The sequence below is a fragment of the Arvicanthis niloticus genome, chromosome 9 (assembly GCF_011762505.2).
Source record: "Arvicanthis niloticus isolate mArvNil1 chromosome 9, mArvNil1.pat.X, whole genome shotgun sequence".
NCBI lineage: Eukaryota > Metazoa > Chordata > Mammalia > Rodentia > Muridae > Arvicanthis > Arvicanthis niloticus.
Window position 1 is genome coordinate 45,982,473 of NC_047666.1, and position 27,234 is coordinate 46,009,706.

The following is a 27,234-nucleotide window of genomic DNA, read 5'->3' on the forward strand; positions in this document are numbered from 1 at the left end:
ATCCACACAGCTTCGATAACTATGGATCGAAAGTCCCAGAGGGTCAGGCTGCCCTCTCTGCTCTGAGTATCGAAAACAAGATATCAGTGGACTGGGCTTACATGTACAAAAATCTCACTCCAGGACTCACTTAAGTTAGTAGCTGATTGTAGCCTTGCGTGGTTGTAGAGCTGGGGGTCTCGGTTTTCTTGCTAGTTGCCCGTGAGTCACTCTCTGCTTTTAGAGACCTCCATATGCCCTGGGTTTTGGCCTCCTTTATCTTTCAAGCCAGCAGTCACAAGTGAAAGGTTGCTCATGATTTCCCTCAGTCTAACACCATCCTCTCCAAATACCAGGTGAAGGATGTTTGCAGCTCTTAAGATGTCATTCAGTTACACTGGTCCCACCTGCGATGGCTCCACAATCGACGAATTTCCATAATACCCACAAACTGAACTCCTTCTCTAAAGTCACTGTTACAGTGCAACCCAGCTCATTGTCTCCAGTTCTGGGTTTCAGGTCTTAGTTAGGTGGCTTTCCTCCCTTCCCTGAGGCCCACTCCACTCACTGACATCACCTTCTTCCTCTTTATCATTTATATTTTCAATTCTTTTTTAGGCATTTAACCTTGCATGCAGCTAGAAGACCTTCTCCTGTTTCTTGCCAACCATCACCCTGGGTTACATTAGTAATAGTCTGGAGACCTTCTGGCTCACTGCCAAGTCTTTTTACCGTACCACTGATCAGCTTTTCCTAGCCACACTTTGCTGAGCTGTTGCCAGCGGGGGAACCTGTGGTAAAATGGAGAATGTTGTCCCTTTTATATCTATACAAGTCAAATTTTATTGTAGAAACCCTAGGTTTTTTTTTTTTTTTTGATAGTTTATGAACACAGAAATGTACTAAAAACAAATTGAGGATGCATGAGCAATTCCTGATAGGAGAAGATGTGGTTTCAGAGTATCTGTCACAACACGGCATTCAACAACAACAACAAAAAGGTAAACATGTCCATAGCCTCAAACATCAGACTGATTTAAAAAAAAAAAATGATTTTGAGATGCTACCTGTTAGCAAGCCTGTGGGATGGCAGACATTGATTTTGACATCTACATCTCACTTCCCTTCCTGCTTTGTAAAAACATTAAACAGGAGAGCAGAACTCAATTCTGTTACATCAGTGTGATTTTAGAGAGTCGGAGTGTGATCTACATGCTAATCCAAAACCTATTTCTTTATTAGGCATAGAGGATGGGCAACTCCAACAACGAAGACATGCATGTTGTTGGTAAGAAGGGAGCCATGGAGATTCTGTTGCATATCGTGAAGGCTAAAACAGTGCTTGAGTTTTCTTTCTGTATCTTTTTACCAGATGTAAAATGTCTGCCTTTAAAAATATGCATTGGTGGCTTGTGACCCACAGAACTGCAAGGCACTCCCCTTCCTGCTGTACAAGAAGAGAGCATCTTTTGAAAGTGAGTTTATTCTAAAAGTCTTGGTACAAATAAAATAGCCAAGCCTTGAGAAAACGTTTTCTCTATTATTGAAAACTAATTTTTTTCTGCACAATGTTTTTCTGACTACCATTTTTGCTCCCTCTCCTCCTCCCAGCTCATCGCCCCTCACTTCCCAACTGGATCCTCACCCTTTCTGTTTCTTGTTATAAAGCATATTTCTAAGGAATAATGATAGAATAATATAAAATACACTATGATAAATCAAAAACAAATTGGAATATGATTTAAAAAATCAGCAATCAAACAAATAAGAAAAAGTTGAAGAAATATGTGTAGATGCAGAGACACACAAGTTCAAATACATAGGCATCCCATAAAAACCTAAAGTTGGAAGCCATATATTATGCATAATTATGCATAATACATGCATGTATGCATATACAATGTGTATATATGCATGTATGCATATACAATGTGTATATATATGCATGTATACATATACAATGTGTATATATACGCATGTATGCATATACAATGTGTATATATAGGCATGTATGCATATACAGTATATATAAAAATATATATATGGCTATGCCTATATCTGCATCACACACACACACATGTATATATATGGCAGAAATTTTTCTGTCCAATCTATTTGCAGTGGAAGGCCTATGATTGGACAGGAAGTAGAGGAAGGATGAGGAAGTGGAGCTAAGGATGGGAGAGAAAGAGAGAGAGAGAGAGAGAGAGGACAATAGAGGAGGAGGTGGAAGGACAATGGAGGAGAAGCTTGTGGCCTAGAAAAACTGCAAGTTATAAGGGATCTCATAGATGGGGAATAGAGTGCTTTAGAGGTAGATCTGCCCAATCTAGGTGTGCAGCTTGTATTCATAATTATTGAGTTGTGTTTTCTTTGACAGGCTTATTTGGGTTGAAGATTTATGGTAACATATATATACATACATTAGACAAAGGGTCTATAAGGTTTGAAAATATGCCCTGATTTAACATTATGAGACAAAACCTTGTAAGATGCCTTCAAGTTCATTTTGTGTGGCCACGTACTGCCAGATATGGGGCCTGCCCTTAAGAGTGGTATAAGTCTCCCTTGTAGAGAACCAATTTTTCATTTGCAAGAAGCTATCAATTGGAGCTGGCTTCTGCGTTAGAAATGGGGGTGTGTTCACTTCTCATTTCATCTCTAGGATCTCACCCTGTGCAGACCAGTGCAGGCCCCGTGGATGTTGTCTCGGTCTCTATGAGTTCATATGTGCACCAGGCCTGTTGTGTCTAGAAGGCCTTATATTTGGTGGCCCTCATCCTCTCCCATTCTTACATTTTTTTCTGCCTTCTCTTCTGCAGTTCCCTGAGCTCTGAGAGAAGGAGGTATATGGGGAGGGACAGCTAAAGCTAAGGGCCATTTGAGGGATCACATAAAAACCTAATACAGTAAGTTTACGATAATAGATACATATATGAAGGAAATCCAAATGAAATTGCCAACTAATGTGAGAGACAAAACCCTAACTGTACATCCATGAATCATCATGACGCTTTCTGTACCAGGAACAGTTTACATCTAACTGAATTCCTGTCTGACTTCTTCTTATTGACCCAACAACCCAGACTATTGCCAGGCTATTGGTGGCTCTCCACAAACTAAAACCCTGTTGCCAAAAATAACACCTATACAACTCGTTGAACTTGGAGGTTAAGAAGGAGCCTACCCAGAACCATTACTCCTACAGACTAGTTTTCATGATATAGAATGTATTCTACATGCTACCAAAGGAGAAAGGTAAACATCAACCCAGCTACAAACCCTTAGAGCTATGAAAGTGACCTGCCTTTCAGATAGGCTGGTCCAATAGTGGCCCAAAGCTTGTGGGAGTAACCAACCAATATCTTATTTATATTACAGCCCACTCCATGAGATGAAACCCATGCCCAACACTGTTTTGGTGGTCAAGAATCTAAACTAGAAAGTCTGGGGATCTGGCAAAAAACAAAACACTACTCTTCTGATAAAGAAATACAGCAACAAAATGATTTCTAATGACATTCTGATATAGTCAGAGATGCTTGCCTTGCTCTGCCATCATCAGAGAAGATTCCTCCTCCAGCAGATTAAAACGAATGCAGGGACCCACATCCAGACAATATGCAGAGAGTGAGAAACCTTGGAACACTCAGCCCTGAAACAGATGTCTCCATAAACTCCTTTCCCTCATAGAAAACACTTTTAAAAAACCTTAATTATGTTTCCCTCATTATATATCATAAATAATTCCCAAACTTTAAATGCATAAATAGATTTTTAGACAAAAATTCACTGGTAAGTTAATTTCCCCTGCTTCAGTGATTTTTTTTAAGGTCATGGTTAGCTCCAAAATGTTTAATGAATACCTCATCAGATTTGACAACAGTGATTAGATGAGTAGGGGCAGAGGTGATCCTTCTGTACAATGATGAAATGGAAGAAAGAAACAAAGGTGGAAGGAGAAAAGGGAGCTAAGAGAATGAACCTCTGTATAATCTTCAAGAATTATTGAAAAAATCAGTTCCCCTCACCTTACTCCTTCCCAGTCCTCATACAATATTAGTATTTCAAACAGAAGGTCACATTCCTCTTTAATTTAGTATTCACATCTGTTGTAACTGGTGATGTAGCTCAGTCCGAAGAATCCTTACCTAGCCCTGGGTTTTCTCTAGCACCACATAAGACTAGGCACATTGGCACACTTGTGTAATGTGAGCTATTGAAAAGTGGAGGCAAGAGATCAGTTCAGCATCATTCTTGGTTATATAGTAAGTCCAAAGCTAGCCTGGGCCTGGGATCACATGCCTGTAGGAGACATTGTCTTAAAAGAAAGGGATGGAGGAATTATAAACGGGGAAAGTATGCATAGTTACTAGGATGCTTACCCTAAGATCCATAAGGTACCGAAGGACTTAAACGGAAATGGCTAAAGAGCCAAAGTTTGAGCCTTGTTTTCTAAATCTCTTGAAATGGACTCCCATTCAAATGGACATGTTAGTGATTTCCTTTTTCTCAGCTACTGCTTCAAATATATATATATATATATATATATATATATATATATATATCCATGGAATGGTCATCCTAATTATTTCAAAATGCAAATGCTTATAGAAACTGAGACCAACTGGTGACAGTAATTACAAGTCCCCACTAACAGCTGAGTCATTGAAAAGTCATCAGAGTGAAGCACTTCTTCAAGAGCTTTAATTTGCAATCAAACCAAGAGCCATAATGGCCAGTGGAGAAGCTGTTAGGGGGATAAAAGTTCAACATGAAGTGGAAAAGCAACACAGGAAGGGGTTAGGAAGAATGTCTGCAAGCCTAGTGTGCAGTTACTTTATCAAGTTATTCAAGTTACCAGGTGAGGCCATACCCGGTGAGGTAATCCTTCTTAAAGCATCTCATATCCATCTCATTGAATGCCACATTGAACAAAATAAACCAAGTCTGTCTACTACCAAACCAAGTAAGTTACTTTAGTCATTTATTTTTATTTACCTGGGTATGTCTGTTTGTGTGTGCACATGTGTACAAGTGTGAACAAAGGCCAGAAAAGGGCTTTGGGTCACTTAAAGCTGGAGTTACAGGCTTAGGGAATGCTTAGCATGAGTGGTGGGATCCAAATTCTGGTTCTTTCTCTGTCCTGTAATACTTTTAGCTAGTGTACAAATGAATGGGATTTGTTTTGGCATTTTCATATATGTGTGTCATTTGTGTTTTGCTCACATTTTCTGCCCCTTATTCTTTCCTTGTCCCCACTTCCCTTCCTGCTGATCCCTTTCCTCCATCCATTAATACGCAATTCTTCTTTCATATGCATATGCGAAATCTGGATTCTGCATATGAGAGAATCGGAGGTTTTTTTTCCATTCGACAGTTTTAAAAAAATATTTACTTTTATTTCTCTCTGTGTGAGTGTATGTGTGTCTGTGTGTCTGTGTGTCTGTGTGTCTGTATGTCTGTGTGTCTGTGTGTATGTGTGTATGTGTGTATGTGTGTGTCTGTGTGTGTAGTTTTGTGCAAACATAATTACTTTCAGAATCCAGAGGAAGGTTTTTATGTTCCCTGGAATGGGAATCATAGGCAGCTATGAAGTATTCAACCTGGGTACAAAAAAACCAAATTTGTATTCTTTGTAAGAGTAGTCCTCACCCTTAACCACTGAGTTATCTGTCCAGATGTCAAAACTTACTGTGAACTCTATTTTAGCATTAACTGAGTACCCAATGCATGAAAGCTACAAGCTAAAAGGTTGGAGGAGAGAGGTTACATAATTACTAAGACCTATGATGATGCTCTCAGAGCAGTATGGGTGCTGCCATCAAGAAGGAGTTAGTAATTCCAGATAGGAACAAAAAGAGGACAAGCATGGTATTCTCAGGGATCCAAAGAACAAGAAAATAGAGAGAGAAAGAAAATAATATTTATTTAGTACCCCCACACATACTAGCCAGGCTGCTAAGTACCCTGCATACATTAACCCATTGGGGGAGGGGTGTCAGTTCATGTTTCCAGTACAACAGACTGCCCTGCTGTATCCCAGAGCTAGTCACTACTGCTGCAGTGTCCATGTGCGAAACTCACGCTTCTTGTGGACTATCAAAACATTTGTATCCAGACATGCAAAAATCGGTTCCCATAATGCATTTTTTTTTTTTTTTGCCAGCTACTGTAAATCACTAAGCAACAGGAGAACTGATAAAAAACGTAGGCAGCATGTCTTTTCCTTCTCATGGCAAAGTGACAGTTCCTCATTCTCTTCTGCTACTCATGAACATGAAGAACTGAAAATTCTGTTTCACTGGGCACAAAGACCATTAACCGAATTCATCATGAGTAATATTTACAATGTCTTACAATTCACCTCATTCCATCCTACCTGTATGGTGGGTATAACAGCAATGCTTGTTTCACGGATGATGAGATGGGAACCTTAAAAGATTAATTCTCTAAGGAAGCTTGCAGCTCAATTCTCCCTGGATTCCTCTATGTCCTGACATTAAAGTATGTGGTGCCTTTAGACAGCTATCACCTCCTCTAGAGCGCTGGAGCATATCATGGAAGAGAAGACAGAAGAGTGTAAAAGCATAAGATGGGAGAGAATACTGTGAAGTGCTGTGCTTTGGACATGATGTGAATGATGCATCCATGGACTCCCAGCAGCAGTGGCTACCCTCTCAAGATCTGGACAAGGCTGGGCCCATCCACACTGTACCACTGAGGAACTTACAAAGCCCATCCAATACCTGAAGACCTATAGGCCAATAATGATTATGTGGGTAGAGGACATTTTCCTCAGAAATAAGCATGGAGGAGTTGCCCTCCATGTAAATCACATCCCACCCATGCTCATGTAGGTAACCTTAAATAATAGAAACCTGAGCATAGACGAGAGAGTTACTGGGAAGAAAGTGATTGGAGACAGGGATGGGGAAGAGAGGATAACAGGGGAGAGTATGATCAAAGTTCTCTGTGTGTGTGTGTGTGTGTGTGTGTGTGTGTGTGTGTGTGTGTGTGTGTAAAATGAGATGTTCGAGAAAAAAATTCTTTTAATTTTAAAGGAGAAAGAGAGCTTAAATAATTTGTTCATGATATTTATGTGATGAAATCAAAATTTTTACAATAAAAAAAGAAAGAGGTTAACTAAGTCAAGATTTTACAATGAAGTGAGCTAAGACTCAAATCTAGATTCCCAACTGCAGTCTAGCTGCTGCCTAACCCTTGTATTTCAAATGAAATTGCAAGAGAGAAATGAGAGCAAATTGCTTCACCTCAAGTCTGCTGAGTGGTTAAAAATAAGCCTTTTTCTTTATGGCCAGGGTTCCTCCATGAACCAAACAACCAAAGCAGCCTTTAGCTTCTCGGCAGTTTCTTCATTTCCCAGTTATGTTATATTTACTATTACAAACAAAGGCTTATATGGTGTCTGAATATCTGAGAACAAACACAGAACTGTAACAAAAGACCTCACTTCTCTCGGGATGTGCTTTCAAAGTCAAACTATCTAGGAGGCTCTCCTTGTGTCCTGCCCCTGAAAGAGGATGTGTACTCTCACACTAAGTCAAGAAGCAGAACACTTGCCTTGGCATCAAAGCACATCAGGAAGTGGTTCCCACCCTCAGATCCTGTATCCCAAAAGCTCTACAGTCACTATTCCCCTCTGAGGCAAAGGACCACACTGTAAGGAAGAATGCGGAGTCCCCATCTGCACAGTGGCTGTGGTACAATCTTTTTGGGAAGGAGTCCAGTTCTCTCTGGATTTTCTCCAAAGCACAAAAGCAAGCATACTGAGCACAGGGGCCACCTTCTCTTGAAGATAGTGTGCTAATGTTTGCCACACCTGGAGGTTTTCTTCTACAAAGCCACGAGGCTTGAAAATCAATGCTACTCACCTGCTTCAGAGAGAGGAAAGATCAAAATTTGAAAATGCAACAAAGAAATGTTGTATTTTAGTTCCATTTCCAAGTTACAGAGAAGAGAAAATAAACCTGGTGGTGCTTATCTGACTGCAGAATGTTGCCAGAGACAGAGAAAACTTTGAGAATGAACCTGAGTCATTTTAACAGTGTACACAGATTTCTAAGTCACAGGAAAAATAAAGTTAATAATACTTATCTGCATGCAGAATGTTGGGACAATTAGCAAAGGGTTTTTTTTTTTTTTTTTTTTTTTTTACCTTTTTCTGGAGTTATAGGAACTAAGAGAAGTTAATGTTTTATGTTTGACCCACATTATATAAATTAATGAGCTTTCTTGTTTGGAATAAGCAATGAAGACTTTGTCCTAGTTGGGAGGAGTCCAATATCCTGTAGGAATGTTTTTTCTGATACCTCTTTAATTCATTTTCATTTTGTCTGTTCCATAGTGTTGAAGATTAATTTTCTGAAAGAGGAGCTTTATACATTATTATAGGTTTCTTGAATAATGTTTCTAGGTGAGCTTTAAAAAAATAACTTTGATTACAGAAAGACAAATAGCCTGTGCACAGCCATAGCTTCTGTTGATGAGGAGGCATCACCCTGTAACTTAAGCTTGACCCTTTGATTACTCAGCATGAAAACTCTTAAAAGCCATTTGGAACAACACATGCTGCTGACTTTCCATAGTGTTAGTAACTGTGATAATGATAATTGAATGACTGAATGAATTTAAGTTGCAAGCTTCACCGATTAATACAAATCATAACAGATAAGCCTCATTTCCTTAAAATAAATTATCCCCTAATGGAAATAATCAGCAGATGAAAGAGCCAGCCTACAAAGCAGAAGACAAATCTTTGGCAACTATACATTTGATAGGTGATTAATAAATTAAGCAACCCAAAATACTCATGTCAATAAATGGGCAAATGAGTTGAAGAGAGAGGCTTAAAACAAACAGAAATAGACAACAAATTCATGAAACAATGGCTAATATTCTTAGCTATTAGGAAATCAAAACTCATCCAGATTTTGTATCATCCCAGTCCGAAAGACCACCACTAAGAAACAAATGCTTTCTGGGAAGGAATTATCCTTATATATTGTGGATGGAAATGTTCATTCATGCAACTGTAAGGGATCTTAGCACAAGGTTCCTCAAAATTAAAAATAAAGATGATATAGGATTCAGTAAGAGGGTTCCTAGCTAGACAACTGAGGGAATCTAAGCCAGTACCCAACAGAGATACTGATATGCCCATGCTTATTGCCACACTATGAACAATATTCATGCCATAGGACTATGTAGAGTAGATAACCATTGACAGATGAAAAAAAAAGAAACACACACACAAATACACACATGTACATGGGCACAGTATTGCAGTGTATCATCATAAAAAATAAAATTAAGTCATCAGGTTATGCAAAATAAATGAGACTCAAAAAGTTGACTATCACTTTTCCTTTAATATATAAAACCTAGATTAAAATATATGCAAAGACAGAAAAATAGAAGGGAAGGTTACTAGGTAAGAGAGGGGGGATTTCGTAGGGAGGACATAAGAAAAGCCAGTTGGGGATGAGTTGAATGTGTATAAATTACATGATATCATGAAGAAACATAGTGCGTCCTATCATTTAGTACAGTGTAAGCATGTGTTAATAAAAGAAAGGAAGGCCAAATGTCACGCTTTTAAAAATGAGTGTAGTCAAATGAAAAAAGACCATGCATAGCGAGACTTTGCTGCCAACAGCAACTTCTGATGCCTTCAGACAGCTGAAACCTTTGGTTGTCAAATTATATTTGTTAGTACTGTCTCTAAAAGCATAGGACCTGGTGTATTCCATCTCCGTAGGAGTAGCCCCTACTGCCTGCGCATCTCCTTCCACACACTAATTTGTGCTGATGGTGAATAGAATGCAAATCTTCTTGTTACACATCTCTCTTCCAAAAAAGGAGAAATAACTAATGAAATAAAAATCATGATACAATAAAGAAAAACCTAAGAATGATATTACATGGTACAATGTGTGGCATATATACCATTGTTAATAAAACAAAATAAACCAGTGGAATGTAGTTTGTTTTTAGTGGTTATCTGTCTGACTTCCTTTTGGAGGAAATAATGTAACTAATATTAGATGTTTTGTAGATTGAAATGCTTAGGAGAAGTAATGTGGGTGAAAAGTTGTTGATTTAGGAAACATATTTAGGAAGTACTGGTTTGGTTGAGCTGAGGCAGTACAAACATGCCATCAAAATAAGTCTAGTGCAGTGTGATAGAGAATTCAGGTTTTGGAATTAGTCTTAGCATAAAACCCAGTCTTGACCTTAGCAACTATGGAGTCCATACCTGTTAAACACTTCACACAAGGACCTGCTGGGAGAAATTTTCAACCCACCGGAAGCTTTTATCATGGTATAAGCCAACCAGGAATCTCAATAAATAGTTGCTACAAGGAAGATTCTGGTCCTAGTCAGGAGAGATGGCTCAGTGGATGGAGATGCTAATGCTCAGATCTGGGACCCAAGATTGATGCACGGATCCTACAGAGGGATAAAACCACCTTTATTGAGTTATCTTCCTATATTCATGCATGGGTGTGCATGGTATGTATGCACTTGTACACACATGCACATGCATATGCACACACACACATACACACATATATACTTGAGCACACTCAGGCACATGTGCACACACGCAATAAAAAATCTGATTATAGGGATCCATCTGGAAGTAACAACAACAAACATTAGATGGATATTCAGGGACAGAAAAGCTTTCTTAGGAATATTATACATCTGTTTTCAAATATTGAAATTTTAGAGGGAATTGCTGAAAATATAGTTATGATATGCTTTTAATGGCACTTTGTTGCATTTCTTTCATCAATACCATACAAAATCTAAGCTTGTTTATGCTGAACAACCTCTCTACAATCGAAGTATATTTCTTATTTTCATATATTAATGCACCATCCAACCAAGTGGCCTAGGTAGTCTGGAACTCGTTCTCTAGTCTAGGCAGCCTTTAAATCATGAACTTCCAGCCTCAGCCTCCAAAAACCTGACCAAGAACATCAGATGAAGCTCTTTCTTCCATTTCAAAACTAAAAATACTCTATTTTCTGGTTCTTTTTTCTATAATATTGGGCTACTTTAAGATGAATTTAGTCTTGACACAAAGTATTGACAATGGTGTTTCACCTAAATGGCTTTTGATGTAGAAACTTTGATTTGGCTATCAAATTGCTTCTAAATTTTTCAAGATTTCTTTATTTACCATGGCCTTGGAAGGTAAGAAATGTTCACAAAATGAAAAGCTTTTAAATAAATACATTTGGCAGCCTCTGAAAATTTTTTCAGTATTTTATAACGCATTACCAGAATTTTTCTAAATATTCCCCTGGAGAATTATTTTGCTCTTTGTGTACTCTGTATAAATCTATCTGTTTGCGAAACTATAAATACAAAATCCTATCATCTAAAATACCTGATTCAGGGGCAAGTATTTCTGCCTGCTCTGCAGGGTCACAGAGCAGTGGGAAAAACCTTAAGGCATAACCACAATATCTTAGATCATTTCCTCATTCTGTACTGGGTGTTTATGCTGATCAATAAATACTTGCTTATTGGTTGATCTTCAAACTAGTTCAAAGATAAATTATTCAGCAAGCAAACTCAAATCCCCTATGATACCCAGATTATTTTTTATGTTTTTACTTATGCTTTAGACAAAATTGATGGCAATAGCTTGGCCTCTCTGTTCCAAATTGCACCAAAATTTTCCAGAATTCTAATAGCTTAACACTGTGGGATCTTTATCACCCTAACCAGTTTTACAGTGATACTTGTACTTTAAATACCCATCATACTTATGGGCCCCGAAAGATTAAGGAGAACACATTCTTTGACATGATAGTAATGCTTCTGAAATTTATCCCACAATGAGCAAATAAAGCACTTTAAAAGAGAATTGTTTCCCCCTTTTGACATCTGATGTGAAAAAGCAGAAATCTGTAGCCAATTGAATATCCATCAAGAGAGATCCATAGCCCCTTCCATATGGCCTTTGCTGGAAGGAAGAAATCTATGTGCGTTCAACTAGCATAGTGTCTGGGATGTGCTAAGCCAACATAAAGGGGCACATGCCAATGTAATAGAAGTCTGCAATACTATCTCATTGTTTACACATATCCAGTTCATGCACAGAAGATTTCTAGAAAGGCATATACCCAAATATGCATACTGGGTATCTCTGAGAATGGGGTCGGGGGGCAAAAGGGGATGACCTTACTTTTTACTCTACATATTCATAATATACTGAATGAAATGAGACTGTTTTTCATTTTCTCAATGTTTTTAAAGATGTGTTTGAATAAAGGTCATCTTGTGTTAATATGACCCCGTTATTTATGTTTGTTGCCATTCTACCAGAAGTTCTTTCTTATACTGCCTCTTCCTTGACTAATATTTTTTCTGTATCTTTTCACTTTATGGATTTGAAATGACTTGCCTGCTCAGTGGCCATGCTTCATGGGCTCTTTGACTTCTAATCTGGATAGGCCATAAACACTGGATGACATGGAACAACCTTAGGATTTGGTTAGGGTTCTGAAGACAAGAGATTGAATCTTAGCCAGAGCTGCAAAGAGTGGAGGCCCATTGAAGCAGCCTGGAGCCAAGTGAAGGTCATATCAGAATGGAAGCAATACCTGGGCAGCTACTGCTGTTGGAGACCCAGGCAATGATAGCAGTAGTGTGAAATTAGCAAAGACAGCTCAGCTGCTTTCTGCTTACTCCCCACTCTCCCTGTAGCTTGCTGCTTGCTGTCTTCCACTTTCTTCTGCTCTCTGGAAAGTAGGTGATGTTTCTTCTCCTAGTTTGGATGCTGAATGTCCCTTATCTGAATATGCCTTTCCCTAGTAAGTCCACTCAGGCCCACACTCCACAGAGCCTTCCTGTCTCTCAGACTTCTTACTGTTTTACAAAGACCAAAAGATCTAAATGTTCTGCTTAAAAGAGTCTCACCGTCCCTAACACAGTGTATTAGACACTTAACATATTCAGCAGTGCAATGTGTAGATACTAATGCTGCCAAAGTAATAAGAGTTCTCTAAAACGTTTAGCTCCATGGCTATTATATAAATGTTCACTGTGTGATTAACAAATGTTAGGGTATATTACTATTTATGTAACTAACTCCATTATAATTATTACCTGAAGTATTAAAAAAAATGAGTGGCCTATTTAGCCAAAGTGAGCAGAATTTACACATGCCTTAACTTCCATATCCAGTCTTTGAGTAAAAGCACCTGATTGGTAGGAATAATAAAATTAATGGCTTGTTTGAGAGAGGGTCTTACTATTATTAGTATAGGCAGCCTTTGACCTTGAGATGTCCCTTCCTGCATCTCCTGAGTGCTGGGATTATAAGTAGGTGCCATGATTCCTGGCTCAATACAGGGTCTTAACAGATCTATGGGTGAAAAGTCTGGCAACAGTGAGAAGGAAAACAAAATAAACAGTCTCATTCAGATGCAGTTTGAGGCAAAGGAATTTTGACTTCAATGGAGACAATAATTAACACCATTTGAACCAAATAATGTTTAGATGCTTTGGAAAAGCAGCAGCTAAATCAGCAGTCGAAGTAGGCTATTGGGGAAAGGAAAGGCATGCAGTTAATCCTTTTTAAAAAGTCTCTGTCCAGTTGAAAAGATTTCATGAAGCACACATGAGTGTGTTTCCAGAGAAATATCAAACAGGGGAATTAATAAAGAACATACTTTTCAGAGTAGACCATGACTCCTTCTATCTCTAGTAAGAGAGAGAAATAAGATGACTTTGAAGATGCTGTCAGAGACGTGCTGACATGTTTTAGTCTCATATCCCCTATGAAATTAGCAAACAGTGATGCTCAGTGATATTCCAAACATACCATGCCACCATCTGACTAATGGAAGCTGTCAGCTCAGCTACCAACACTTAACATTTATTATGCTCAATGACATTGCCTTGGATCTCAACGTAACAGGTGTTTCAGCCATGAAAACTGGACACAAAAGTAGGAAGCAGGGGCCTTCACAGACTTTTCTTCAAATTTTACAGCAACATGGATTTTGACAGAGGGCCTTCTGACTGCTCGATTTGACGGCCATAGAATCTTATCAAAGCTGAAGCATAGGATTTCCCAGGGGACAACACAATGAAATAAATACACTCATGAATATGCATGACTGAAGGAAACCATCTGTTCTTTACCAATGGCTTTTCTTATAACAACTCACAACTATCCAGCCCCAAGCCCTAAGAAAACGGGAAAGGTCTGCATTTGGAGATTTCAAAAGTCAGAAATGGTTCATCTTGTGCAAAAACTGAAAGTACTTTTAGTAGCAATACTTTTGCTGTCAAACTTATGATAATAAATAAATTAATCAATCAATGAAGGCTTTTTGCCAAAGCATTTGATCAGGAAACAATTTACACTTCACCTAAATCAAGAACACAACTCTTGGGGTACAAGTGTGGAAACAGATGAAACGTCAGTAGGAGTGGAAATTCAGGAATTCCAACTTAGCCCCAGTTACTGCCTGTGAGTTCCTGTTCAAGAAATACTCAGAATTTCCCTTATCCCATTGGAAACTTCCTTATCACTAACTTTAAGAACAGACCACTCTTAGTGTTCAAAGGTGACAAATTAGAGATGTTCAATCACAAAACTTAGCTGGCAAAGATCAAGCAATGAATTTATTGGAAAAGTTTGTTGCATTGTGACTAATACTTTGGTCTATTGAATCATATTTGAAATGCATAAGGAACATTTGTGCATTATTTATAGGATTCTTCTGGTAAATCCTTTGTAAAGTGCATGCCTATGAAAAAGATTCATCGCTCTTAATTCATTTGTTCTGCCATTTCAACTCAGTGAATGTCTTGCCTTTGGAGAGGAGAAAATATGATTTAACCTTAAACTCATCTACAAACAAAACAGGACAGGGAAAATTTTAAGAGGATATTCACAACAGGAGCTCCTGGCCTTTAACTCTTCTCAGACTACTCTACATGAGACTACTCTACAAGAGTTTGATAAACTGTCTTCACTGAAAATGGAAAACTGTAGGGCAAGGACTTTGAGAAATTCTTAAGGCAGTGAAACAGATGGGTAAAGGCAAGCAAGCCCTTGGATGAAAAGAACAAGACTTCAATGCCTCCTCTGTTTGGTTTACTAATGGGGCTGAACCAGCCACTCCTTACACTCCCTATGCTTTATGTGTGACGACAGAATTGTAATGCTGACATCATAAAGATATTTAAGATGATCAGATGAGGTAATCATAAACACAGAACATTCTATAACCAACAACAACAAGGCTATGAAATAAGACTCCAAGATGAGTTAAAGTGAACTTATTTATTAATTACACTCAAAATCAAAATACTATCCACTTGCTCATCAGTAATGTCTTACCATTAACTGCCATTGTGCTATCAAAGGAAATATGATCTCTGGGGCCTTCTTGAAGAAATCATTTTAAAGGAGTGTCCTCGGTTGAGAGTTTGAGTAGCACTGTCTCACAGACCTTTCTGGCTTTTAAATCCCTTGTTTCTCAGAACAGAGCATAGCTGAACAAATGCTAGTCTAGAAGATGGCAACTGACTGTGTGGGTTTAGATGAGAAACTCATAAGCATTGGTTCCTCTACTTTACAACGTGAGACAGTTTAGCTCTCTCTGGTCTTTGTCTTCTATGGTCCTTCCAACTCTATCTCTATATGATATCCTAACATGGTACTGAAATAATTGACATCACAATGAAGCAACTCTGAGTTCCTCCCTGAAAGTCTGCTGCTAAACACAATGTATGGATACAACTAAATGAAAACTTAATGAATTGGAAAGCACAAACTAACCTCTAACTAGGAATTCCTTGTCGGAATGATCCAAACATAGATACCATTCTACTTTGGCTAACCAGACACTTTGTTTTCCTTGCTTTTATGTTCGCTCTATAAAAGCCTTCTCTCCCTGGTGCCTCCAGTGCAGCCCAGAACTGTTTGTAGCCTGGAGATTCCTGATGCATGAATTGCTGTCTGCTAAAATAAGCCCTTTAAAATTTTAATGTGCCTAAGTTTATCTCTAAGTGACAGTTAAAATAGAGGACAAACTTCCTAGTGCCATGACAACTTGTGAAGTCTCCAAGCGGGGCAGCCAAGAACTGCAACCAAGAGTCAGCCAGGTATGATTGTACAAGCCTGTAAACTCAGCACTAAGGATTTGAGGCAGAAGGATTGCTGTGAATTTACGGCCAGGCCAGCCTGAACTACATACTAAAGTACAAAGATGAATAGGGAGGGCTCCATAGTAAGACATGATCTTAAAATATTTTTCTTTAAAACACATCTCCTTCGGTAGTATCCAGGTAGGTTGTGGAAATTGCACAGGCAGTAAGTATACTTATCTTTTTGGACAAATTATGGTTCTGAAAAAAAAAACCATGATGGAATAAAATTCTTATAAAAATCATATTCTCTTTTAATTGTAAAAGTCAGCAAAAGACATGCTACATCCTTGGAATCCAAACCAAAGAGTTTCATAATGATCATTAGAATAATGAAAATACATTTTCTTGGAGACAGGGTTTTCATACTGCTCTGTCTGGGATTTTTTTTTCATTTTTTTATTTAACTCTTCTCTCATACAATACATCATGGCCACATTTCCCCTTCCTTTCACACCTCCCAATCCTCACCATACTCCTTACCCCAAATCCACTGCTCCTCTGTTTTCTTTCAGAACAGAGCAGGCCTGCCAGGGATATAAAGTGAACACAGCATCACAAGATACAATGAGACTAGGCACAAAGCCTCATATCAAGGCTCAATAAGACAACCCAGAAGGAGGAAAAGAATCTCAAGAGCAGAAAAAGGAGTCAGGGACACACAGCCCCACTGTTAAAAGTCTCACAATAACCCCAAGTTAAACAACCATGGCAGTGTGCAGAGGCCTAGCACAGACCCATACAGGCTCCATGATTGCCTCTTCAGTCTCTGAGTCCCTGTGATTCCTGCTTAGTGGAGTCTGTGGGCTGTGTTTCTCTGGTGTCCTTGACCCTTCTGTCTCTTATAATCCTTTCTACTCCTCTTCGGAAGATAATTTCCAAGCTCTGCTTAAGGTTTGGCTGTGGGTCTCTGCATCTGCTCCTATCGCTGGCTAGATGAAGTATGAGTATAGCAGAATATCGTTATGTATCACTTCATTAACTTCTTTTTATTTCCTTATTTTTGTTTTATTTATTTATTTATTTATTTTTGCCTGTTGTTGTTTGGTCTCTGGGTCATTAAGCTTCTGAGTTCCGGCCATCTAGGCAATGTAGGCCATGGGCTTCTCATAGCTTGGGACTCAAGTTATACCTGTTGGCAATTCCTCTAGGCTCTGCCCGACAGTTACCTAACAACAAACAGGTAAGCAGGTGCAGGGCTGTAGCTTGAGTGCATGGGTGTGGGTCTTGTTGGGCTGTTGTGGTTCCAGTGTGTCTGCCACCCCAGGTGGCTGGAACTGTGGCTCTGGGGAGCAGAAGCATGGGAATTTGACTGAGTTCACTCTACGCACCCAGTGCCAGGCAGATGCTAGGCTGTGAGAAGCTGTGGGGCTTTGCCCAGGCATGGAGAGGTCTCAGCCTAAAGTCCCATGGGGGTAGAGCTCCTGAGTCAGGGTCTCCAGGACATGGCTGATCAGGAGACTGGTGGTCTCTGTCCTTGGGCTTCCAGACACTGCTGGGAGCCATGAAAGAACTGAGACAGAGGGCATATGGACTGGACCAGCCCACAGCCGAGAGGGGTGAGGCAACACCCCATGGTTAGAAGACTCTTGGTTACTCTGCTCTCTTGGCTGGGTCAGCTAGCTTGCTTGAATTGGTGGCCTCCAATTCAAGCAATTCATGGCAGGAATGTAGAGAAGTCTTCTAGTGGGAGATTAAGCAGTGGCTCAGTAGTCAGGGCCCCAAAGACGCAAGGAAGTCCATGGTTTTAAATGGTTTATTGTCATGGCAGAAAGTGGATCTAGTTGTAACACACCCCCACTCCCCCTCCCTCAGGGCTGTCTGTGTTAAATAGGGAGGGAGGAGGGAGGAGGGAGGAGGGTCTGGGAAGGAATGCTTAATTGGCTACGCCCTCTGGCCTTTTGGTATCTCATTAATATGAAGATCTCTTGAGGCTGAGGCCTGTAGTCACGCCCTCTACCTTTTGTGCTGGGTGACACAAACCTCTGTGTGGGAGGGGTTGTAGGGGCATTGCCCTATGTGACTGAAAGCTCGGATCAATAGAGGTCTTTCGGCCTTGTATCAGGATCTTGGAGTCTGGGAGTGTGGCAAAATGTATGCCATCTCTTGTAGGGTCTCCAGCCATCTCTAGCCAGTAATCCACCAGAAACCAAGCTATCCTTTCACGGTCCCACGAGAAGGACTGTTCAGCTCCCTCTTGCTCTCCTCTCTCTCCTTGCTCTCCTCATTCTCCTAGCTTTTTCCATCTTCATCTTTATCTCCATCTGCTCTCTACATCTCTCTGTCTTCCCACATGTCCCGGCTGGCCTCTTCCCCTCTTCTTCCCCTCTTCCCCTCTTCCCCTCTTCCTTTCTTCCTCTATCCTTAGTCTTTCTGTCCCTTTATGTCCTCTCTTTCTCTGCCTCTACCCTTTTCCAGGTCCCTGCTCTACTCCCTTTCCCAAATAAACTCCCTTTTATGGCTAATTCCTCAGGAGGAATACCTTCCAGGACCCACTGAGATGTTGCATTTTATAAAACACAACAATACTAATCCATTGTTGGCCAGTCCCACAAGCTTTAAGCCACTATTTCCACACTGTATTGCAGTTAGAACAGGTTGTAGATTGATGGTTTTGTGTCTTGGTTGGTATCCCAGTTCCACCACTGGAAATCTTGCCTAGTTACAGAAAAGATATTCTATTTCCCCTTTCTAAGGAGATCCATACATCCTTCCTTGAACCCTCTTTATTACTTAGCCTTTTAATAGCATATTTATCCTTCACTTAATTGCTAATGTCCACTTATAAGTGAGCACATACCATGTTTCTCTTTCAAGGTCCAGGTTACCTCACACAGGATGATTTTTTTCTTTAGTTTCCTCCATTTGCCTGCAAATTACATAATATCATTATCATTGTTTTTTTAACAGTTGAGTAATTTTGCATTGTGTAAATGTATTACTTTTTTATCCATTTATTCATTCTAGAGATATTTGTGTTGTTTCCAGTTTCTGGCTATTATGAATAAAGCAACTATGAATATTGTTGAGCAGGTGTTCTTGTGGTAGGATGGAGTATCTTTTGGGTATATGCCTGAGAATGGTAGAGCTCAGTTTTGAGGTAGATTAATCCCCAATTTTCTAAGTAGCTGCCATCTTAAGGAAATACCAAAATTTAACAGCTTAATAATTTCTTTTCATTTTAAAAGTTCTTCTGAAGCGTATTTTATCTGTTTCTAGAATGTAGACTTTAGCATTCTGCAAGATACTACACGAAACTAATTTGACACAGGGCTTATGACAAATGAACAAATAACCAACCCAATAACTACTATTTTAGCCAGAGCTGTTGGCAAGTACAAAAACCAACCATGACTCTGTACTGCCTACCCTGACTGCTCAGATTAGATTTAATTAGATTACTTATCTAATTAAAGCAGAAGAAATTTTTTATATAGTCTGTAAAAAAAACCATCAGTTATCTTTTTTGTAAATTCTTGCTTTATTGTGTATTGTCAATAGCATACCCATTTTTTCTTTATGCCGTTTTGGCACAAAAGCATTTCACTTTAATTGTTTTTTAATTTACTTTATGTATTGTGCCTTTTATATCAAATTTATGTTACTTTGTCAAACACAGATTCATGAACATTTTCTTATAAAGTATTAATTTTAATTATTGCATGCAAGCTCATGGATTTTAACTTATATTTTGCTTATCATATAAAGTTAGTGCATTTGCATATGGGAAATGTCCATTTTCTAATTTAAATTTTTTTTTTTAACACTTGGCAATGAGGAACAACTGTCTTACGGTCATGAGGCAAAAAGTTATATGTCACTGAAAATCAATGGACTATTAATATAAGATGAATTATTTTTATGAAGAAATTTAAAGTGCGGTTACCGAGCTTGAGCTGTGACTCTGAATCATTTTGGAAGCCTCCTTTGGTAGCTCTACCACCTAGAGGTAATTACAGAGCCTCACTGCACCATATCCCTCATGCACAAAAGGAGCATAAGAGTCCTTGTACCTAGTTAGAAGGCTGTTTTGAGGGCTATATGAGGTAATGAATATAATGTACTTAAATGAGAATCTGGTACAGAATAGAATGCTTAGCAGTGGAGAGCTACAAGTCTTAGCTCTTAACCTATAGATGTGTAAAGGTTGAAGAACCAGTTCAGTTTGTCTTACCTTCAAATGTAATTTGTGCCAAATAGCCGCCATGTAATGGGTAGTACTAGTAATGGTAGTTACTGATCTCTGAAGCCCGTGACGATCTTTTCCTAGTCATCCAATTTACTCTCCCCTCCTTGCGTACTCCTTTTGCTTTGATTTCTTTACCCCCAGTTTTGTTGAGGAGGCACTGAGCCTTTTAAACATAGCTCTCCCGACTCCCTTGTAGCTAGGTCCTGCTTTTTGATCCAGCTGTAGCTAATGAGAAAGAAGCATAATAAATTGAGTAAGATCTTAGAGAAAGTTATCGATTTCTGGATAAACAGTAGACAAACAAAGCTGGAGAAAATTATCTGCACTATGAGCATTCTCTCTTGTCTTGCATGAAACAGAGTCAGCAAACCAAAGGGGGAACACTTTTCTTATAGGGCAGAAATCTGGATATAAAAGGTACTGAAGCAGAAAGTCTGAAGCTTCCCCAGCAACTGGAGCAAGGCTGGAGTGCCTGCCTATAGACTTCCTTTGTCTCCTTGTTACATTTATAATTCATATTTCCAGTTGAACATCCATCATGCGAAATGCTTGAGGACAAAAACCTTTGTTTAGGGGCTAAGACTTTTTTTTTCTTAACTTTGGAATATTTGTATATACATAATGAGACCTTGGGTATGACACCCAAGTCTAGTCATGACATTGGTTTGTCTCATGTAATATATATATATATATATATATATATATATATATATATATATATATATATCTTGAAAATAAATGTATATTTTTGTGTGCCTGTGTTTGACTATGACCATCAGGAGAGGTCAAATGGGAGTCTCTTCCACTCTGGCATCATAAGGGCCCTCAAAAAATTTTTTATTTTGAAGTATATTGAATTTCAAGCTTTGGAGTAGGGGTTCTCAGTATGTGGTTGTGGTTGTGTGATACCTACTTTGGGCAAAATATTTTATAAATGCATAGTCTAGATACCAGAACAGGGTTTGCAAAAAAAAAAAAAAAACCAATTCTTTTTACTTTCTTCATTCTAAAGAAGTGTGAATGAGGAATCAAAGAAGTTTCCGTTAACTGCCTCAACAGAAGCAGTAGCAGACAGATTCAAATACAAACACACTGGCTTATGGGCGCCTGTTCTGCAGAACTGTTCATTAATAGCAAATGACTTGGCAGCAGGAGCCAAGTCTCAGCATCATTTTTATCACATATGTAAATCCCAGCTTCCATCCCCCACCTTTATTTGTCACAAAAAAAAAAAAAAAAAAAAAAAAAAAAGGTGAGATATTTTCTTCTTTCACCTTCCAAAGCTTGAAACAAAGCCATTTAAGGTAATATTTTCCTTTGGGGAAATTACCACTTAGCAGGAAATAGAGTTTTGGGTGATTGTTTTTAATCAAAATGGTCAAGTAATTGACTACAGGTTACTGTGCAGGCTAATGGTTAGTAACAAAGCAATTTAAAGTGTTTAGAAATTACAGAAAATGCCTTCAGGTGGGACATTAGTGCTTCCCCCTCTTCCTCCCACCCAGATCTTTTTCTATTTTCCTCCCTAGATATTAATTGTACCTCTCTCCAAGCTTTGAGGCAATAAAAGTGTCTAACTGAACATATCTCCCAAACACAGCAGAATGGCTTCAAGAAAGGTGACCTGGGAACCCAAACAGGCTTTGTTGTCATTTTCTTTTGCATTGCTTTCAATTTCACCTTAGACACCATCCTTCTGTTGTGCACCCCCTTCTCCCCAACCCTCTTCCCCCAAACACCCTGAGAGTTGTTGAGTAATTCCTCAGGAGAAAGCTTCCAAAATTGGAAACAATTTGTCTGAGGTCTTTCAAGCTCTTATTAACATATTAAAGGTTTTCTAAGGAAACAACAACAAGAAAAAAAAAAAAAAAAAAAAAAAAAAAAAAAAAAAAAAAAAAAAAAACAGGCTCTTTGGCTCTTTAAATTGTTTTAGCTGAATGCAAATGTGCCCCAAGCTTATCAGAACCAAACCTTCTTTGTTTGCAGGCCACCTTAATATTCCTACAATCACATAGAAATCACTGTATTTAAAGAATTCAAAAGATACAAGGTCAATAAACTTAGAAAGCTGACCTGGGACCCATTTCCCAAGCTGCAGTAGCTAACAACGACTTTTTTTTTTTTTCTATTAATAAATGGTTGTAAAAATAAAACATTAATTTTTTTTCATGCAACACAGACCAGTGTAGATAAAAGCTATGAAACCTTTACTCTCTAGTGTTTTGTAAATAACATTTACCTAACCCTACCCCCAGGACATTAATATTTAGAAAATTAAATCCATCTATTTATGCATATGAACTATGATTAAAATAAGGAGGAGAAGAAGGAGGAGGAGGAGGGGAAGGAGAAGAAGGAGGAGGAAGAGGGGAAGGAGGTGGAGGAGGAGGAGGAGAAGAAGGAGGAGGAGGAGGGGAAGGAGAACAAGGAGGAGAAGGGGGAGGAGGAAGAGGAGGAAAAAAGCAGGGAGAGAGAAGATGGACAGTAAGGCAGCAAAGATAGACTTGTGTTTCTAAAGAATGCTTGCTACGGCAACTAAAACCTGAAGGCTGGACTTGACTTCCTGTCCTGTTCCTTAGAACAGCATGCCAATATTATCTCTCCAGAGAATCCATCTGAGATGCCTTCAGCTGCCCTCTCTCATATCAGAGTCTCTTCATAAATGTGTCCACTTGGCCTATATTCCACCAAAAGTATATTGGTTCAATAGATACACACCACCCACTATTCTACAAGACTCGTGGCTGACCAGTTGAACTAGACTTCCTTTTATGTCTTCCCCAACAGAAGACACAACCCAGATGATTCCCCACAGATCTTCATGCATAGGTATGTTTGTTCAGTCAATCATAAAACAAAGGTCCAGACAATCTTGTACACAGGAAGAAACTGATGACAAGATAGGGCAGACCCAACCCTGCATTTCCCCAGGACAGTTAAAGCCAAGTGCTGTTCTAGATAGGCCAGGCACAAGGTCTGTTGTGCCTCAGTTCTTACACTCATCAAAACCTCCTGCCTTGTTCAGAAGCACAAGGTTGCCTCTATTACTTCTTTAACCCTCAAATTCTATTTCTAGAAACATTTATGCATACCTGAGGATTCTCTCTCTCTCTCTCTCTCTCTCTCTCTCTCTCTCTCTCTCACACACACACACACACACACACACACAGAGAGAGAGAGAGAGAGAGAGAGAGAGAGAGAGACATTCACACACATACACTCAGAGACAGACAGACAGACAGACAGACACAGAGACTTAGACAGTAAGACTTCACACTGCTTTTAAACTTGCCATACAGCACGGGATAACCTTAATCTTTTGATCCCACTTCATCCACCTACCAAGTGCTAAGACTGTAAGTATCTGTCATCATATCTGGGTTTGGGTTTTAGTAGCTCTTCTACAAACTGCTGAGAGGTGGTATAGCCCAGCGTCCTCATGTAGAAAATGTGGAACCACTTTAGAATCTATAAAGTATAGAGTTTAGTGTTATAAGCAAAGTATCATTAATACTCTACTTTGCAATTTGGCTTGAGACTGACTTGTTAAGGGGGAAAAATTAACCCAAAGCAATACAAAGCAAGCAGGCAAACAAAACCATTACAAACAGAAAGACCTGTTTCCCTAGAACTGAGCTCCATCCATCTGTTATGTTCCAAAATGTACATTGTAAAAAGGCCCAGATGGACCCAGCAAAAATTGGGAAAGATAAGTAATTGTGGTCACATGTTAACCAAGATTTTCAGAACAGGAGGCTTTGAGCCACAAGGCACCAGCCTTTTGCAACATGTCAGAGGTGAGTTGTGGAGTAGTTGGAGACTCTCTGCCCCACCCCCACCCCCACACTGAGATCTGGAGGGTCCCAAGGGAGCAATCAGAAATGGTTCCTTGTTTTCTCTTCACCTTTAGTTCCCTCTGCTCCAAGCTACTTCTCCCAAAATTCCCATCACTAGTAGGAGTTCCGCGTTGTTCAGAACATACTTAAACTTTTTAAAAGCCTAAGGCCAAGGACAAATATATCCAGATAATGATCATTTGCCACATTCCCAGAATATGCTGTATCATGCTGCTACACAAAGAACAGCATTCCAAAAATCAAAGCAGCAGAAAATATTCCTACTGAGGACCACTTGATCTCAATGTCCATCCTAAAACTCATGAATCACAGTGTGGGTAGCTATTCAAAGACTTTTTCTATCCTTTAACTACAATTCCCCTTGATCATTTCCCAATGTCTAATTCACTGTTTGTGTTCAAATGCTTTATAAGGTTAAGTCCTAAATTCATTTCTTGCATATTTGATCTCAAATTTTAAGAGTTAGACTGTTCTGTGGTTAAAACACTCTTCTCAACTAATTCTGCAATCTATATTGAATAAACTTTGACAGAAGGAAAAATGTAAGGGGAGGTCAAATAGGATTCCTGGCTCAATAGACTTCACGGTGGTTGGAGGAGCCAAAAGAAGATAGTTTTTGGTTCAATAGAGTGGGACAATACTTCGTCCTGGGAGATATAAAATAGACACAATGGTCCACGGCAGTACAGCCTAGAATCTCAGTGGCCTTTTAGGATTCTTTGATGCCAATGTTTTTGCCCCTAATTAACATTTCCACAACTCAAGAAAAATCAGATTTAAACAAATGCCAAGTTCATTTTGCACATTTGTACAGAAGTATAGAGATAATATTGTGGGTAATGGGAGTTTTGAGGTCAAAGTCAGTGAGAATAACTGCAATCTGACAAATACTTCCTAGCCAAACCTGAATATACAGACACAGCATAGAAATGGAAATAATAGAAGTTTAATAAAGGAACCAGGTTTCCTGTCTAGATAAGTGCCAACTACCCTAAGCTTCTATGGATTCTTCTGTGAAGCAACATTTTTATAGACATAGGAGGAGAGGCCTGTTATCATCTGATGGTAGAGGATAAAGATGAGGGCACTAGAGATCAGATGGCAGGTTAGAGAAGTCTCAGCATTCTTCCAAGTTGGAGCCAGCCACAGAGCTGGATGGACATCTAGGCAGCACCATCTTACCTGGACAGAAGTGGAACAGTAATCCCCATCCTTCTATACAGGGTCTTCTACTCACAGGAGTGGCATTATAGCTTACAAAGCTGAAAGCTGAAAAGGAAACTAGTCTTGTCACAGTTTGTAAGGAGCAGAGCATAATCCTAAGGAGTCAATATGAGGTTATGTCCACAACAGGACCTTTCTTAGTGAGATGAAGGCAATAAAGAAAAAAGAAGAAATGACTTTGTAGAAAAGCTTAGCAGTGGCTGCTGCCTGGCAGAAGATTTCAGAGAAAAGCAGAGAAAAAATGCAAATCAAAACAGTGTTTAAGTAGCTTCTTCTGTCCCTCAAACTCGAGGAAACAGAAGTCTGCTTGTTCTATTCAGTGTTCTAAAATGGTGTCCAGCACTGTGCATGATTTATTTCTGGTTTGAGGGCATTAATGAGTAAGGCACACTTGATTACATAGAAAAGTTAGAGGAGTTCACTTACCAGTGAATGAGAATGAGAAAAAGATGGTGATTCTGGATGGGATATTGCTGAGTTCATGTGTAGAGAGAAATGAAGTCAAGACTGGCAAGGTAGCTCAGCTCAGAATCTAGAGTCAGTCCCTAAAGCTCATGGGTGAAAAGGTGGGTGTAATGGTGTGTGCGTGTAATTCCAGTGCCAGGAAGTAGAGACAAGAGTATACTTGTGGCTCTCTAGCCAACCAGCCTACCGCAATAAGTGAATCCCAGTAAAATACACTGTATTGTAAAACAAAAAGGATGACTTCTGAGGACCAATACCTAAAGTGATCCTCTGGCTTCTACTTATTGTTTATGGAATGAAGTCCAGAGGAAGAGTGGGAGATGAATTAAATATTGAGACTATCTTTGGAAGCTACAAGCCTCAATTGGAGATAGGTTAGGTCCATAATGGACTCTAAATGATAAGTTGAATCTTGAACAAATGTAAGATATAGGCTGTGACCAACTTACAGAATTCTCTAGATAGCTGATGCAAGGCATTGAAGGACGCATATTATTTCAGGCATGAATTCTTTACTTACCAAATTGTAGAGAGATCCCAGTACACTGGGCAAAGATTCAAGGCTAGGAAACAACTGCTCACTAACTGAGGCAATGCAATACCCACTGGTGTACCAGAACTTGCATACATCAGCTGGTTATCGATCGGCCTTACTAAGTGAAATGACCAGGACAAGAAGTATCAGATAGCTAGCATTTCTGCTTAATAGACTCAAAAGAACTAGTTTTAACTTTTTATTTATTCATTTATTTATTTAAGGTATATGAGTGGTTTGCTTGCATCTGTGCCCATGTATAAATGTGACCACAGAGGTCAAAAGAGGGTGTCAGTTTCCCTAAAACTAGAATTTATGATGCTTCTAAATCACTTTGTGGAAGGTGGGAACCAAACCCTGGTCCTCTGCAAGAATAGCAAGCATTCTTAACTGCTGAGCTATCTCTTCAGCCCTAACAACACTAGTTTTATATTATTATTATTATTATTATTATTATTATTATTATTAACCTCACAGATGGTCAGTGCATCAACTTATTTTTGGCTGGTCCAATCAGATATCTTACAACAAACTGGAAACTTTGCTGTGAGATAGCCTGTCTAAAGCCACCTCGACTGAACAGCTTTGGTCTGTCTGTGTCTCTCCTTCCTTTTGAATCAATGGAATAGGTTAAGCATGATAGCTCTCACATCATTCACGTGAGTACTTTCCTAAGTCTCCACTTACATCATCTCTGCTGAATTGTATTTGCCAGGGCAAGTCATATAATCAGGATCAAATTCAAAGATTCGGGAAACATCTTTCTGAATGTACAAATT